The sequence below is a fragment of the Colletes latitarsis genome, chromosome 10, assembly GCF_051014445.1.
Source record: "Colletes latitarsis isolate SP2378_abdomen chromosome 10, iyColLati1, whole genome shotgun sequence".
Taxonomy (NCBI): Eukaryota; Metazoa; Arthropoda; class Insecta; order Hymenoptera; family Colletidae; genus Colletes; species Colletes latitarsis.
The window spans coordinates 10,893,127-10,908,084 of NC_135143.1; the positions used below are offsets into that span (position 1 = coordinate 10,893,127).

Sequence of the window (14,958 nt, forward strand, 5' to 3'; positions counted from 1 at the left end):
AATATAATTTGCTTAATATTTGTTTATTTATAATATTTCTATAATATAAAAAGATAATTTGTACAATTTTCATACGAAGATAGCATCGATGAAGTTTGAATTTTGAAACGGAGATCGTTGCACCGAGCACCGTTTTGTTTTCTCGCATGAAAAATTTAATTTTGAGGTCTATCGTGCGTTTCGTTCACAGTAAAAACGAATTCATTTCGACGGGACGCGTCGTTACAAAAAGATTCGTAGATATAACCTCAAGATGGCGTAACCCCTTAACGGAATAACGCGAAACGAAAGAAACAGCGATTCACCGGGTACCCGTTGACCCGCGTACGGCTTCGAGATCGTTAAAGGAAGGAACTGCCGTACGTGGGTACACAATACCATCGCGAAACGAGGCGCAATTTCCTTTTAAAAAGAACACTCGCGCAACGACGGTCCATATTAACAATCCGCAGACGAAAATTACGCGTAAAAACGCAGATAAAACCGAGGTCCACGGGCCCGGATAGCCTTCAACGAAACAGCGATACGGTTTACGATAACCCATAACGTTAACGTAGGGGGTAGGGGGGAGGCCACGGACGCAGATGAATTGAAGGGAGACCGTAGACGGATGCAGGGAAACGCCACGGGACGCGGATTATGCCACCGTAACTCCACGTAACTGCCCTCTGCTACCTTATACGTATGCTAAAACGGAGAACGGAGACGGAGAAAGTGCAAAGTAACCTTAGCGCCATCCGCCATTTTCACCACCCCCTCCACCTACGACACAGTTGCCACGAGGGTGGCGAACTCTATAGGGTTAAGCGATGAATTTCATTTTACGGGGCTGGGGCGCCGTTTCTGCCGTTTTCTACGGACGATTTGCGTGACATTCATCGTCCGCCATGCTTCTCCGGGGACCGTGGAGAAACGCAACGCTTCGCCTCCATTTTGATTTTCCCCGCGATTTTCCCGGCAGTCGTCCGGGGGCGATTAATAAATCCCAAACTCAATTTTTTTCAACGAAGGATACGATTTTCACCGAGTTACGATATTATTGAGTTACGCTTTCAAGTATACAGGGTGGATCACCCTCATTGCCATTCAAATTTAATTCATTATTATTACCAATTTTAATTCGCAAAGAAACTACAGATACGAATTATTATATTTTGAGACAACCCCCTATAAAGCTTCGAATTTGCGTAAAGATTCACAGCCGGATGAAGTTGAATGGTTTCGAGTACCCTTTGATGATACTAGTTTTCTTGTAAGACGCGTAGGAATCATATATTTTTTATGCACCTTGATATTATTTACAAAAGAGTATTAACTTATTCGTGTTAAAGGATCGTGAATTTAGGAGATACTTTAATTTTAGTTTTGTGTAATGTCTATAATGTAATATCTTTTAAGGCGCGCAAGTACCCAAGTTCATTTGAATGAAGATTCACGTCCAAGTGCTTTCCAGGGTCAATGCAAAGGCTGTGACTTACCGCGCCAGATGCAAGCTATTAATAAGATGGCTTAGAGGCTCGAGGAAGACGTTAGAAATTCAAAGGCATTGTAAAGAAGTCAGATAAAATCGAGGCGGTAGAAAGGCTGCCACCGAAACTCAAAAACCAACTCGCACCGCTAACTTAAAAATAACTTAACGCGCAAATGATCCGAGATTATTATTACTATAGGACCGGAAACTAAGAAAATTTTATAAAAAATGAAAGAGAGAAGGAAGAGTAAAAATTAAATGCGTTGAAAATTTCGAAAGATTTTGCATATTTCGTTTTTGGGACAAGACAATGATACTCAAAGCCACATTTTCAGCTACGAGTAACCGAATATGTTAATTTAATTTCTAGAGATAATAGATGATGAAAGAAACAGATTTCCCGTTTGTAGGAACAGTATTTTAAATAATATAACAATTTACGCATAAAATATATTTACACTGTTTTCTTGTATTACTACGCATGGACGTTAAAATAAACAATGACACGTGCGAAGTAAAACTTTTTTATGCGCAGAACCGGGCCATTTATACAACAAGCTTGGTACCGGAGGTGACCCGGATCTCTGGATTTCCCGGTTTTCTGGACCAAGGCTTAATGTACAGAGTGGGATATTTAAATGGGAACACCTAAATATCTCCGTTATTTATGGCCGCGTAAAAGAACGTTTCGCGACAAAGTTACACTTTTTTAAAGGGCGTACGTAACGATGGAAAAATTTCAAAGTCATCGTTTATGAGATTTTAAAAGCGTCGATGTTTAGAAAAAGAAATCATAAATGCAAGACTACGCAGCAGACGTAATACTAAAATTGACTGTTGATCGCTCACTGTTTTAAAATGTAGTCAGTTTCTAGAGGGGTGGTCAAAATTCTCATCGATCGTTTAAGCGTTAAATAAAATCTCACGTTTGAACTGCAGAATAAAATATATCACAATAAACAAATGAAATGTTTCACAATGGGCCAGATTCAATAATATAATTTCAAATTAGTAAAACTGATCGGTTCAAGAAATATTCTATAATTCGTTCAAAAATCTGAACGGCTAAAATTCTATTCTCTTATTTGCTCTACTATCTATTAGTACCTCGATATGCTATTATTTAAAATAAAATAAAATCTAAAGCCACGTCTCCACTGCGTCGGTATTTGTTATCTAGCAAAGCCAAACAATCTAAAGACCTGCAATGTCTCGGATAGCATGGCTTGAAAAGTCGAATGGAATGCCAAGAAGTTGATCGACACGATGTCGGTAAACATCAAAGGAGATCGTGCCAAGACCGGCAGTTAACTTTTGTTGCTGCTGTATTTCCAGAAAACAAACAAAAAAATGCAGCGTGCATCAATTAAGTCTGTTGAGTTCTCAACGTACAGAGTTTCATGTCAATTTCGTTCCAAAACCATCATCGAGATACAAAAATTAAGGTGATCTCAATTTTTTATTGAATAAAAAGATTTTTGCCAATTTTTTTTTGTAAAGGGTGGAAGATATAATAATACAGGGTGTTCGGCCACCCCTGGGAAAAATTATAATGGGAGATTCTAGAGTCCAAAATAAGACGAAAACCAAGAATACTAATTTGTAGATTAAAGCTTCGTTAAAAAGTTATTAAAAAATTTTTACTCATTCTGGAAAAATTATTTTCGGTTGCGGAGGTCAATTATAAGCATTTTTGATGAATAGACATACCTCAAAATCCTACCCACTTTCGAGAAAACAATTCGGGTAGGTGCTGAAATTTTATGGTGAAAAAAATTTTTCAAATCATTCTAAAAAAATTATTTTCGGTTGCAGAAGTCGATTACAATCATTTTTGGTCGTTACACAAATCCCCGAAATCCTACGTATTTACAAGAAAAAAATTCCTTACCGAAAATCTAATGTGAGGCCAGAAATGCGTCCCTGAAATTTCAAGCGAATTTTTAAAATGTCATAACTCTTGAACGGATTGGAGGATTTTCATTTTCAAAAATGCAAACACCGCCTATTTTGGTGATGAATATGTAGTAATTCAAAAAATATTTGAAAAGTTGTTCCTTGACCCCGCTAAATGAGAAAAACCCCATAAAAGTGGTCCAATTTTCAAATGTTCATAACTCCTACAATAGTAAATATATTTCATTGAAATTTATTTCTGAAGTAGAGCCCATGGGTACCTACAAAAAAGTATTAGACAACTTTTCTGTAGAGCGTCAAAAAAAATTACTAAAAATGAAAAAGGAATTTTTAAGAAAAATCGACAGGGGGTAGGTGCCCAAATTTTTCGATAAAATTAAAAATTTTCAAATCGTTTTAAAAAAATTATTTTTGGCTGCAGGGGTGAATTACAATCATTTTTGGTCAATATACATACCCCCGAAATCCTACACACTTTCAAGAGAAAAATTCATTACCGAAAATCCAAGGTGAAGCCAGAAATGGTTCCCAGAAATTTCATGCGTATCTTTAAAATGTCATAACTTCTGAACGGATTGGGGGATTTTAATGTTTAAAAAAGCAATCAACGCGTATTTTAGTGAAGTATATGTAGAAATTCTAAAAATATTGGAAAAGTTGCTCCTTGATCCCGTAAAATGACAAAAACCCCATAAAAATGATCCAATTTTCAAATGACGATATCTCCTACAATAGTGAATATATTTCAATGAAACTTTTTTCTGAAGTAGAGCTCATGGGTACCTACAAAAAAGTATTAGACAACTTTTCTGTAGAGCGTCAAAAAAAATTACTAAAAATGAAAAAGGAATTTTTTAGAAAAATCGACAAGGGGTTGGTGCCTAAATTTTTCGACGAAAAAAAAATTTTTCAAATCGTTCTGGGAAAATTATTTTCGGTTGCGGGGGTCAATTACAATCATTTTTGGTGAATAGACCTACCCCTGGAATCCTACCCACTTTCGAGAAAAAAATTCATTACCGGAAATATAATGTCTGATCATGAATGAATGATTCCCCTGAAATTTCATGTGTTTCAAATTGTTCTGAAAAAATTATTTTCGGTTACGGGGGTCGATTACAATAATTTTTGGTGAATAGACATAGCCCCGAAATCCTAACCATTTTCGAGAAAAAAATTCAGTACCGGTGGAACTTTAAACGTTAATAACTTTTTAACGAAGTCTCCATCAACAAATTGGTATTCTTAATTTTCGTCTTATTTTGTACTCTAGAATCCCCCATTAAAATTTTTCCCAGGGGTGGCCGAACAGCTTGTACATGGGAGTTCGGGACAAAACTAATAACTCCTAAATTATTCAATTTTCGACCTAAGGCCCTTAATACTTTTTTTAAGGGGATACAAAGATACATCGATTTATGAAGAAAAAGAATACAATTTTACTAAAAAAATTAAGTTGATCTTAATTTATTATCGAATAAAAGGATTTTTATATTGAGAAAAATCAACACCATTTTACAAAAGAGATTTTGCGTTTCACTATTGATGGAATGAGAAAGAAATGGCTTTGGAGCAGTGGAGACGCAGCTTTACGATATAATTATAAATAAAAATAAATATTGATACTTCAAGGTGTCAAACGTCAAAGTATCGGAGTATCCACATTTCATCCAAAAAAGAATTTGTACTCGACACTCACGTAAATCCAGGGCAATCTTTCGAACGAAACTACGAACTTACGCAACAATGGATCGCACACGCTCGTTCCATGCAACGATAGGAAGATCCACAGGTTCGATAACGAGGGCCCCGGAAACTCTTCGGTGATTTCGGAGAAACATCATTGAATTAAATTGGAGGACGAGAGGAGGTACGCCGTGAAATTCAATAATCGGTTTGGCATAGCTGGCAGGCCAGCATGGGCCGAAAATTTCGTTATCGCCTAAACAGCCAAACGACTACTACTTGGCCGCTTGAAATGTTGGACACGTAGCGCGAGCATTCGTGTCTCGGCAAGATCGAAGGCGCTATTATCAGCTGGCAGCACGTGCCAGTGCCACGTGCGGGAGCAGATGCAACGGCCCTGCTACACCTTGCGAACCCTACACACAACCATCTACCTTGGCTGTTAATGGCGGCCAACGAACGCTCGGGAACCTCTACGAAATGCAACGCAGCTGTCGTTACGCGCCGATTGAGCGTAACGCGACTATCGACGAACCGAATAAAAAATTATTCGGACGGGAACTCGTCCTATTACCTGGCCCGCGTCTATCCGGCTGGAATTAAGGGCGGAAATAAGCACGACTTGCCCCTTATCGGTTCACGAGTTACCTTTTTGCGGCGTGGAAAGGAATTTCTACGGGGGTAACGAAAAGTCACAGAATTGGGGGGTAAACAGTATTGCGATTGGGCCCAGGAGAAATATTAATTTTAATTTAGTAAATTTGAAAATAAAATTGATATAAACAGTTCTAAAAAAAGTATATAATAGACTAAAAATTAATAGAATTTATAAAACGATACAACGACGAAGGAATTGTGAAGAAATATAGTAGTCGGATCGACATAACGATTATCCACTAATTCGACAGTGATTGACCGCTGCTTTTGGTTAGATCAATTTATTATACGAAAAAAAATGAATGTGTTTCGAAAGCGGATTCTTGATCTCGTTATTAGCTACTTAGAGTTTACTTTCATTTGATGCTGGAAACGTTAGAATTTATGATGGGATTAGGAGCTCAATTTCGTGGGAGAAAGAAGCGTTAAACCGCGCTAAGGTGATCGCGTATTGCACTTAGGTATTGATGCCCCTATTATAGTAGAATCTTCACCTGTAGTTTACTTTTAGTTGGCGCTGGAATCGTTAGGATTTATGATTGGATTAGGAACTTAATTTCGTGGGAAGAGAAACGTTAACGCGCGTTAAGGCGATAACGTGCAGTGCTTAAGTGTTTATCTTCTTATTTTAAATGAAAAACCACGATCTTGTTCTCGGTTCTCGGTTCTATACATTTCTGGAAAAGATTTGGAAATCGTCAAAACTTATGGAACTGTGGAAAATAAGTAATATCCGACCTTATAAATGTATTTAAATATTAATGATACGCGAACGTGAATGTGGAGATAAATAGCTGAGAACATTTCCATTTTTAAATTAAATTTAACGAGGAAAGTGTAGTTACTTTGAGCATAAATACTTTTGTAAACAGATTTATCGTATTAAATTACTTCATCCATATTATGCAGTTTGTTGGAACTTACTGTTAAGTTTAAAATACCTGACACAGTTTCTTTACTTCTGGAGAAATTGCTTTCTCATAATATATTTCTACGAAATTAAAAACGTTTTTTATACAAAATTCAATTCAGTATAACAAATTTATTAGATTTTAATAAAAAATTAACGAGCGACCAGAGATTTAATCTCAATATTTCAAATATTTCATGATATAACATATAGGTGATAAAAGTTAAGTACTATTTAATAAATAATCATTATCTGAATTATTACTCACCGTTATTGAAATCCCATTATTGCATGAATTCATTCCAGGTCATCGCGTATGAAACTGCAACATGAAATACAATGATTATATAAATGTATGCATGAATTATTCAGTAGCAGTGACATTTCTTATATCAAATCAGAAATATTTAAAATAAATACCGGAGAAGGACGTGTCTTTGATTTAAAATATAAGATATATGAAGATTTCTGGAACGCAGAGGATCGAAGTTACTATTTTAATCTTATATCATTTTTGTGACTGACGAATTTAGGTCGAATACGATAATATTTCATTTATAATCTCTCTGACATTTCTACGAAAATGTATCCAAGTACCAACGATTATTTGATACATTATTAACTGACAAGCATTATCTTACACTTACGAAGAAACTTAAATCACATTAATATAGAGAAAACACTTCTCTACTTGGTGAGAAAAAGAGTCGAGTGTTCGTAAGCTTCGTGGCGTGTAGAAGTTCGTCCAGTCATAGAATTTCCCGACCATCGATCGGGTAAAACATTTAACAAGGCACGAAAACGGCCTCGGAAAATGATCAAATGAAAAAGGAAAATGGGCGAAAAAATGTACGTCATAGAGGCGGTGGACACATCAAAAAACTGGGACTCGACACTCGAGCTTCCCGTTGAATTCCCGAAAGTCAATTTTCATTAGGACGAAATTGGGCTGAACTCGATAGTCAGAGATCGAAACGGGTCGAAGCGGACGATACGAGAGAGAAAGATAGATACTGCTGGAAAGGGAAAACGGAGGACAGAGCGCGATGCATGCCAAGTTGCGTGAACCCGAATCATAAGTTTGAACCGTGTGTCGGTGTATGTCGGCGAACAGAGTTAATTAAATTCACTCGATTAATTAGGCTATTTGTCAGCCTTGCCGTCGATTTCGAGCTCGTCCAAACGAACAGGGAAACTAATGATAGTCTGCGCGCACGTACCCCAAACGAATGACTCCGATACGGGGGCGAATTATTAAAGTCTGAAACTTGGGAAAATAATCCTTCTTAGGTTTTACATTTCTCTATTTTCTGTTCTACAAAACACCCAAACTGGACAAATTAGTAAATAATAATTCAGAAATTGTTCCCTCTTTCATTAAATTAATTGTCTAGGTAAAAATTTTTTGGCAATTCCAAAATAATTCTAAAATAATTCTAGATCCTTGTTGAGAAATTAAAATTTCAAGGCAGCAAGTATATGAACCTCTAATTAAAAATAATAATCTAAATATATGTATGTCGAACTTCAATGTTTTTTTAAAACAAAAATTATTTTTAAATACTCTATTGGTGTATCAATTTTTTAAAAAACTACGTAGAGAAAGAATGAATGTACAAATGGCGAAACAGGAAGCATCTCTAACAGAATGATATTTACAACATAGAAATAACAATGTTAAATTAATATCTTTTAATAAATTAAAAACATTTTAGCTATTAAGAAAGGACGAACGAAATATAAAAGTATTATTAAATTTTCTTAATTCTATTTTTCCTCTTTAACTTTCCGCTGAAAGTTTTCCTGTGAAAATATCTACCTTGCAGAAAATTGTTGCAACGTTCTGAAATATTGTAATAATACCTCGACTGCGCATAATACAGCACGGCGAATATTTTCGTGACAGATTACGACCGCGCCACAGTAAGAAGTATTTGACATAAATCTTAATTCCTGCGCAACGCAGCGTTCTCAGTGGCACGTAGAAAATTTCCTGTTACCGGAAGAACGTAAAATTTAAAAACTCGCTTTCCCCGATGCCTTGCATTTCACGGAATCACAGAGTATATCCGCCAAATGTTATTCTCACGGGACACGACGAAAATAGGAATGAAACGTAAACGCGCAATACGTATCTAACGTTACACAAAATGTTTCAAAGATGGTGTTTGAAACTTTCGAAGCTCATAGTATTCATCTAAATAAATAAATAAATAAATAAAGAATAAATATACTTCTTAAAATTGTTCAACGACCTTTATCGATGGAACGTCCTAATCATTGAACTTTAAGAGCAATTGTAAATCATTCTAAAACTATTTTAGTACAATCAAGAGTCTGGGAATATACAGGGTGTCCGGCGACCACTGGAAAAAATTTTAATGGGAGATTCTAGAAGCCAAAATAAGACGAACATCAGGAATATCAATTTATTAATTGAGGCTTCGTTAAAAAGTTATTAAAAAATTAAATTAAAAAATTTCAAATCATACTAAAAAAATTATATTTAGTTGCAATGGTCAATTACAAGAATTTTTGGTGAATAGACGTACCCCTGAAATCCTACCCACTTTCGAGAAAAAAATTCAAGTAGGTACTGAAATTTTTAGACGAAATTAAAAAATATCAAATCGTACTAAAAAAATTATATTTAGTTACAGGGGTCAATTACAAGCATTTTTGGTGAATACACCTACCCCCGAAATCCTACGCACTTTCGAGAAAAAAATTCATTACCGAAAATCTAAGGTGAAGCCAGAAATGGTTCCCAGAAATTTCATGCGTATCTTTAAAATGTCATAACTTCTGAACGGATTGGGGGATTTTAATGTTCAAAACAGCAATCAACGCGTATTTTGGTGGAGAATATGTAAAAATTGCAAAAATATTCGAAAAGTTGGTCCTTGACCTCGAAAAATGAGAAAAACCTCATAAAAATGGTTCAATTTTCAAAAAGCCATAACTCCTACAATTGTGAATATATTTTAATGAAACTTTTTTCTGAAGTAGAGCTCATAGGTACCTACAAAAAAGTATTAGACCACTTTTCTGTAGGGTATCAAACAAAATTACTAAAAATTAAAAACGAATTTTTAAGGAAAATCGACAGGGGGTAGGTGCCCAAATTTTTCGATAAAATTAAAAATTTTCAAATCGTCCTGAAAAATTTATTTTCGGTTGTGGGGGTCAATTACAATCATTTTTGGTCATTGGACATACACCCGAAGTCCTACCCACTTTTGAGAAAAAAATTCGAGAAGGTGTGAAATTTTTCGACAAAATTAAAAAATTTCAAATCGTTCTGGAAAAATTATTTTTGGTTGCGGGGGTCAATTACAATAATTTTTGGTGAATAGACATACCCCTGAAATCCTATCCACTTTCTAAAAAAAAATTCAGTATGGTCGGAACTTTAAACGTTAATAACATTTTAACGAAGCCTCCATCAACAAATTGGTATTCTTTATTTTCGTCTTATTTTGGCCTCTAGAATCCTCCATTAAAATTTTTCCCAGCGGTGACCCGGTATAATGGGAATATTTTAAAAAATTCATGTTTCAAATATGGTATTCGATGCAATATATTAAATCAAAATAAAACAACGAAATCTACTTCTACTCTATATTTTTCAGATGTTGTTTCCCTTTCATCTTTTTCGATGCAATACTTTTCGAGTGGAATAGAGTACTTCCTTTATCGCTGATAATTAGTTCGTTCTCGAGAATCATTCGGGGATGCGCTCCCCTAAGCTCAACAGAATTGTCATTAAGGGGAACGATTATGAATGATGCAACATTAAGCTACGTAACAGTTCAATTCATTTCCGAAGCAAACGACAGAAGGTCCAAATAGACCAAACCCTTTAACCACTCTCACAATGGTAGTTAGCTGCATTAGAAATAATGGCTATGAGTGACGTATATTTGTTTGTAGTCGCGGTAAATTGCTTCTGTAAAGTTATAACTATAGCCATTAAAGTCACGGAAACGCTGATGGCTACCACACCCTAAATTTAACCCCGTAAATACAGAAACGTCATTCGTAACCTAGCAACTTCGGTTTTGTAAGAATTACAGTCTTGTCAGTGTTATAAAAACAAATACCTTTAAATAATGTTGAAAGATTCTGCTATTAAAACAAGAATACAAATTTAAAAATTTAGTTTGAAATTAATAAATCTATCAGAATTATGAACAAAAGAAGTTGTTGACTTTTGAGAGAAGTTTTAACTTGAGCGAGTATAAAATTTAATGTTTGTTAAGCGAATAGTGACGTTGAAAACATTCGTCTTTATATAATACAATATTCAATATTAAATAGATACGTCGAATAAAGGTTGTATAATATTTATAATATTGCAAATCAGCAATTGGTCATTTTGGTACTAAATTAATTTAAAAGAATCGAAAAGATTTAATACATATTGTGTTATAGGCTACGAATGTTTTAATTAGATGAAACTATTTTTAATCGACAATAATTTGGCGCGTAAAATTGGCGATCGAAGCTCCGTTCGATTATCGTTGACCTGTATCACTAGCGAAATTCTACTTGCCCCATTCTTTTTGCAACGCGTGTAATTGTTACACGATTCGTTTATACTTTTATAATAAAGTGTTCTACAACAGCATATGAGGAAAATAATATTTACTTTTTATCGATTTTAACACACGTTCTATCAATTTTATTTAATTTTATTTTTCAACATTTTCGATTCAAACGAAGATTTAACGAGTGTTTGGACATATTGTACCAACTTTTACCGCTTTTCACATAAATATATTACAAGGTTTATCATTCTGAATTAATACGAATTGTGTTCAAAATTTGGTCTTCGCAAAACGTGACGTAAAAAGAAGTTACTGTTATATCTATATCTCTTTAAATTTATTTTTACTCATTTCCATATGAATTTTCCAATAATTTGTCAAGAGTTTCCGCTGATTGGAAAAAATTCGTTTCCAAGTAGATCGTATGCACGTATGAACTTTTCAACGCGTGCATTTACGTGCAAGGAACATGGCAAATTATTCGTCGATTCAAAATAAAAATAATGCCCGACGGCATCGACGATGAAACCCAATCGAAACTCCATTCTACGATCCAAACTTTGTTTCTCAGTCCATCCACGGGTCGTGCTGGAACTTGATTATGACGTAACTCCTAATATCCGGTAATCACTGGTTCGACATGACCCAAAAGACTGAAACAGTTCTAAGATCGATAAAACGCGGCCGGCGTTCTCTTTCGTGGTGCTTTTGTTACGAGAACTTCCCTTTTTGTGTTGGTGGCCCGCAGGTATTACTTTTATGTGAATCGTCAGCAACTCTCCTCGAGCTATCGTTCCAGTGACTTCTGTTTCAAAACTATGATTGATCGTCCCGGTGTGTCCGACTGGACCACGAATACCAGCACACGTTTCGTTTTTTCATAATATTTCATAAATTCAAAATATCGACGTCCACCATTTCCCTTGCTTAAATCGTAAATTCAACTTTAAAGATTTTTACTTCTTCCTAATCACGTCATAATTGTATTCATACTAATTAAAATTCTCTCTGATTCGCTTCAAGCCAGCCACGAAGCTACTTTGAACGAACGTTATACAGGGTGTTCGGCCACCCCTGGCAAAAAGTTTAATGGGAGATTCTAGAGGCCAAAATAAGACGAAAATCAAGAATACTAATTTGTTGATAGAGGCTTCGTTAAAAAGTTATTAACGTTTAAAGTTCCGCCCGTACTGAATTTTATTCTAGAAAGTGGGTAGGATTTCGAAGGTAGGTCTATTCATCAAAAATGCTTGTAATTGACCCCTGTAACTAAATATAATTTTTTTAGTACGATTTGATATTTTTTAATTTCGTCTAAAAATTTCAGTACCTACTTGAATTTTATTCTAGAAAGTGGGTAGGATTTCGGGGGTAGGTCTATTCGCCAAAAATGCTTGTAATTGACCCCTGTAACTAAATATAATTTTTTTAGTATGATTTGAAATTTTTTAATAACTTTTTAACGAAGCCTTAATTAATAAATTGATATTCCTGATTTTCGCCTTATTTTAGCCTCTAGAATCCCCCATTAAAATTTTTCTCAGGGGTGGCCGAACACCCTGTATAAGGACGTGTAGCTCCTATAATAATCAGTACTTTTCTATCAAAAATTATCTTGTACTCGTGAAATATTAGCAAATATATATACAGAAACCTGAAACTAGAATCTACTGATCCAAAGAAAAAAATCCTGGAAGTGGATCCTTTTTGTCGATGAGGTCAGGATACGAAGTAATAGAAATAATAAACTCCGACACACTTAACGAACAAATTAGAAATATGCAGTATACAGAAACGATACGAGCTCGAATTGCTCGCGAGTATCACGGTGTTTGTCTCAGCAGGCGATGATCATTTGGACAGTGGGAATATTCGTTTCTGCTTCTAACGTTTTTAATTCGCGTACCGATTCAAAACTCATGGCCGATAGCGTAATTCTAAAGAAACGTTGCAGGCACTTGGGGGTTCCCCGGGCCCTTATCGACGTTCAAACACATCTCTTGTCGTTCGAACCACTCGGTTTTATCAGCGATACCCCTTTATCAATTTCCCTACCGTCGAACCCCATCGTCGGAGTCGGCGAAGATCATCAGCGATCGGTGATCGCGCTCGACGGCGCAAAAGCTTCTCTCAAAAGGCTCGATGAGACCGTTGCGCCTAATCTTCGTGCTATCGCGGCGGAACAGTTCCAGGTGGCCGACACGCATATCCCGATGGATGAACGGGAAGCACGATATAACGTGAACGCTTTCGTGGATAACCAAGCGACGCGATAAAGCCAGCTGGGAGGGTCCTGGCGGTTCGAGGAAACGAAGCCGGGGTTCCGAAGAGAGGCCGACACGGCAATAAACAATTACTTAAGGCACTGTTACGCGCGGCACACCCACGCATTAGTCGAAGTAGAATGCCGCACCCATCCGTGATCGCGGCTCGTGGGCTTGGTTCTCCATTAGTATACACACGCGCGTATTCACCACGCTTAACATGCTTTTTCCTCTGTGTGTGTGAGTATGAGAGCTAGTCCCGATCGAATCGTATCGGACGATGACGTACCGAGTCATTTTTCAAACGGATCGGGTAATGGTCTTTCGTTGGTTTTCAGTGGTAATTGGAATGATCCCGACTGTGGGAGCGGTGTTTTATGGGAATCGTTCGACTGTTTAGTGATCGATGCCGTTCTTCCCCCCCTCGTCACTGTTCTTTAGATATTGGGTTTCATTCAACGTTAATAACGACTGTAAAATGTCTTATCGCGCACGAGTATCGAAACACAATGCAACTGATAGAGGGTGAGCGTTATCCTCAGGGTAAAAGATAAGATTCGGTAAAAGGTATTATTAAATTTAACTCAGGGAACTAAATATGTGATTACAATTGAATAGGGCTCAGTTTAGGGGTCTATTGGGAACACAAGAAACAATGAAGGGAGTTCATGTAAATATACGCCCTACATGACCTACTTTCCGAGTTATGTTTCTGCAATTTTCGTCAATTTCCGCAGAATGTTCTTAGCTATAAAGAATTTTTTCTTCAAAAGTGCGTAGGATTTCGAGGGTATGTGTATTCATAAAAAATAATTGTAATTGACCCATGCAACAGAAAATAATTTTTCCAGAATGATTTGAAACTTTTCAATTCCACCGTTTAGGCACCTACCCCCTGTTGATTTTTCTTAAAAATTCGTTTTGCATTATTAATAAATTTGTTTGACGCTGTACGGAAATGTTGTTTAATACTTTTTTATAGGTATCCATGAGCTCTATTTTACCACTAAATTTCAATTAAATCCATTCACTATTGTAGGAGTTATGAACATTTGAAGATTGGACCATTTTTATGGGGTTGTTCTCATTTTTCGGGGTCAAGGATCAACTTTTCGAATATTCTTAGAATTGCTACATATTCTTGACTAAAATACGCGTTGTTTGCATTTTGAAACATTAAAATCGTCTAATCCGTTCAGGAGTTATGACTTTTTAAACATACGCATGAAATTTCAGGGGAATCATTCTGTCTCTGGTCAGGCATTGCAGTTTCGGTAAAGAATTTTCTTCTCGAAAGTGCGTAGAATTTTGGGGGTATCTCTATCACCAAAAATGATCGTAAGTGACCCCTGCAACTAAAAATAATTTTTTCAGAACAATTTGGACAAAATTTTTTTCGCCGAGAAATTTCAGCAGCCCTTGTCAATTTTTCTTAAAAATTCGTTTTTGATTTTTAGTAATTTTGTTTGATACCCTACAGAAAAGTTGTCTAATACCTTTTTA

General features: G+C 36.0%; 1 long non-coding RNA gene across 1 annotated transcript in view; it reads right to left on the reverse strand.

The window, feature by feature from the left end:
• The window catches only part of LOC143346586 (uncharacterized), a 164,921-nt gene that overhangs the window by 44,684 nt on the left and 105,279 nt on the right, over positions 1-14,958 (reverse strand). The window contains exon 4 of the long non-coding RNA XR_013080444.1: positions 6,910-6,963. This is a non-coding gene — a long non-coding RNA (uncharacterized LOC143346586). The remainder of the gene's footprint in view (positions 1-6,909; positions 6,964-14,958) is intronic.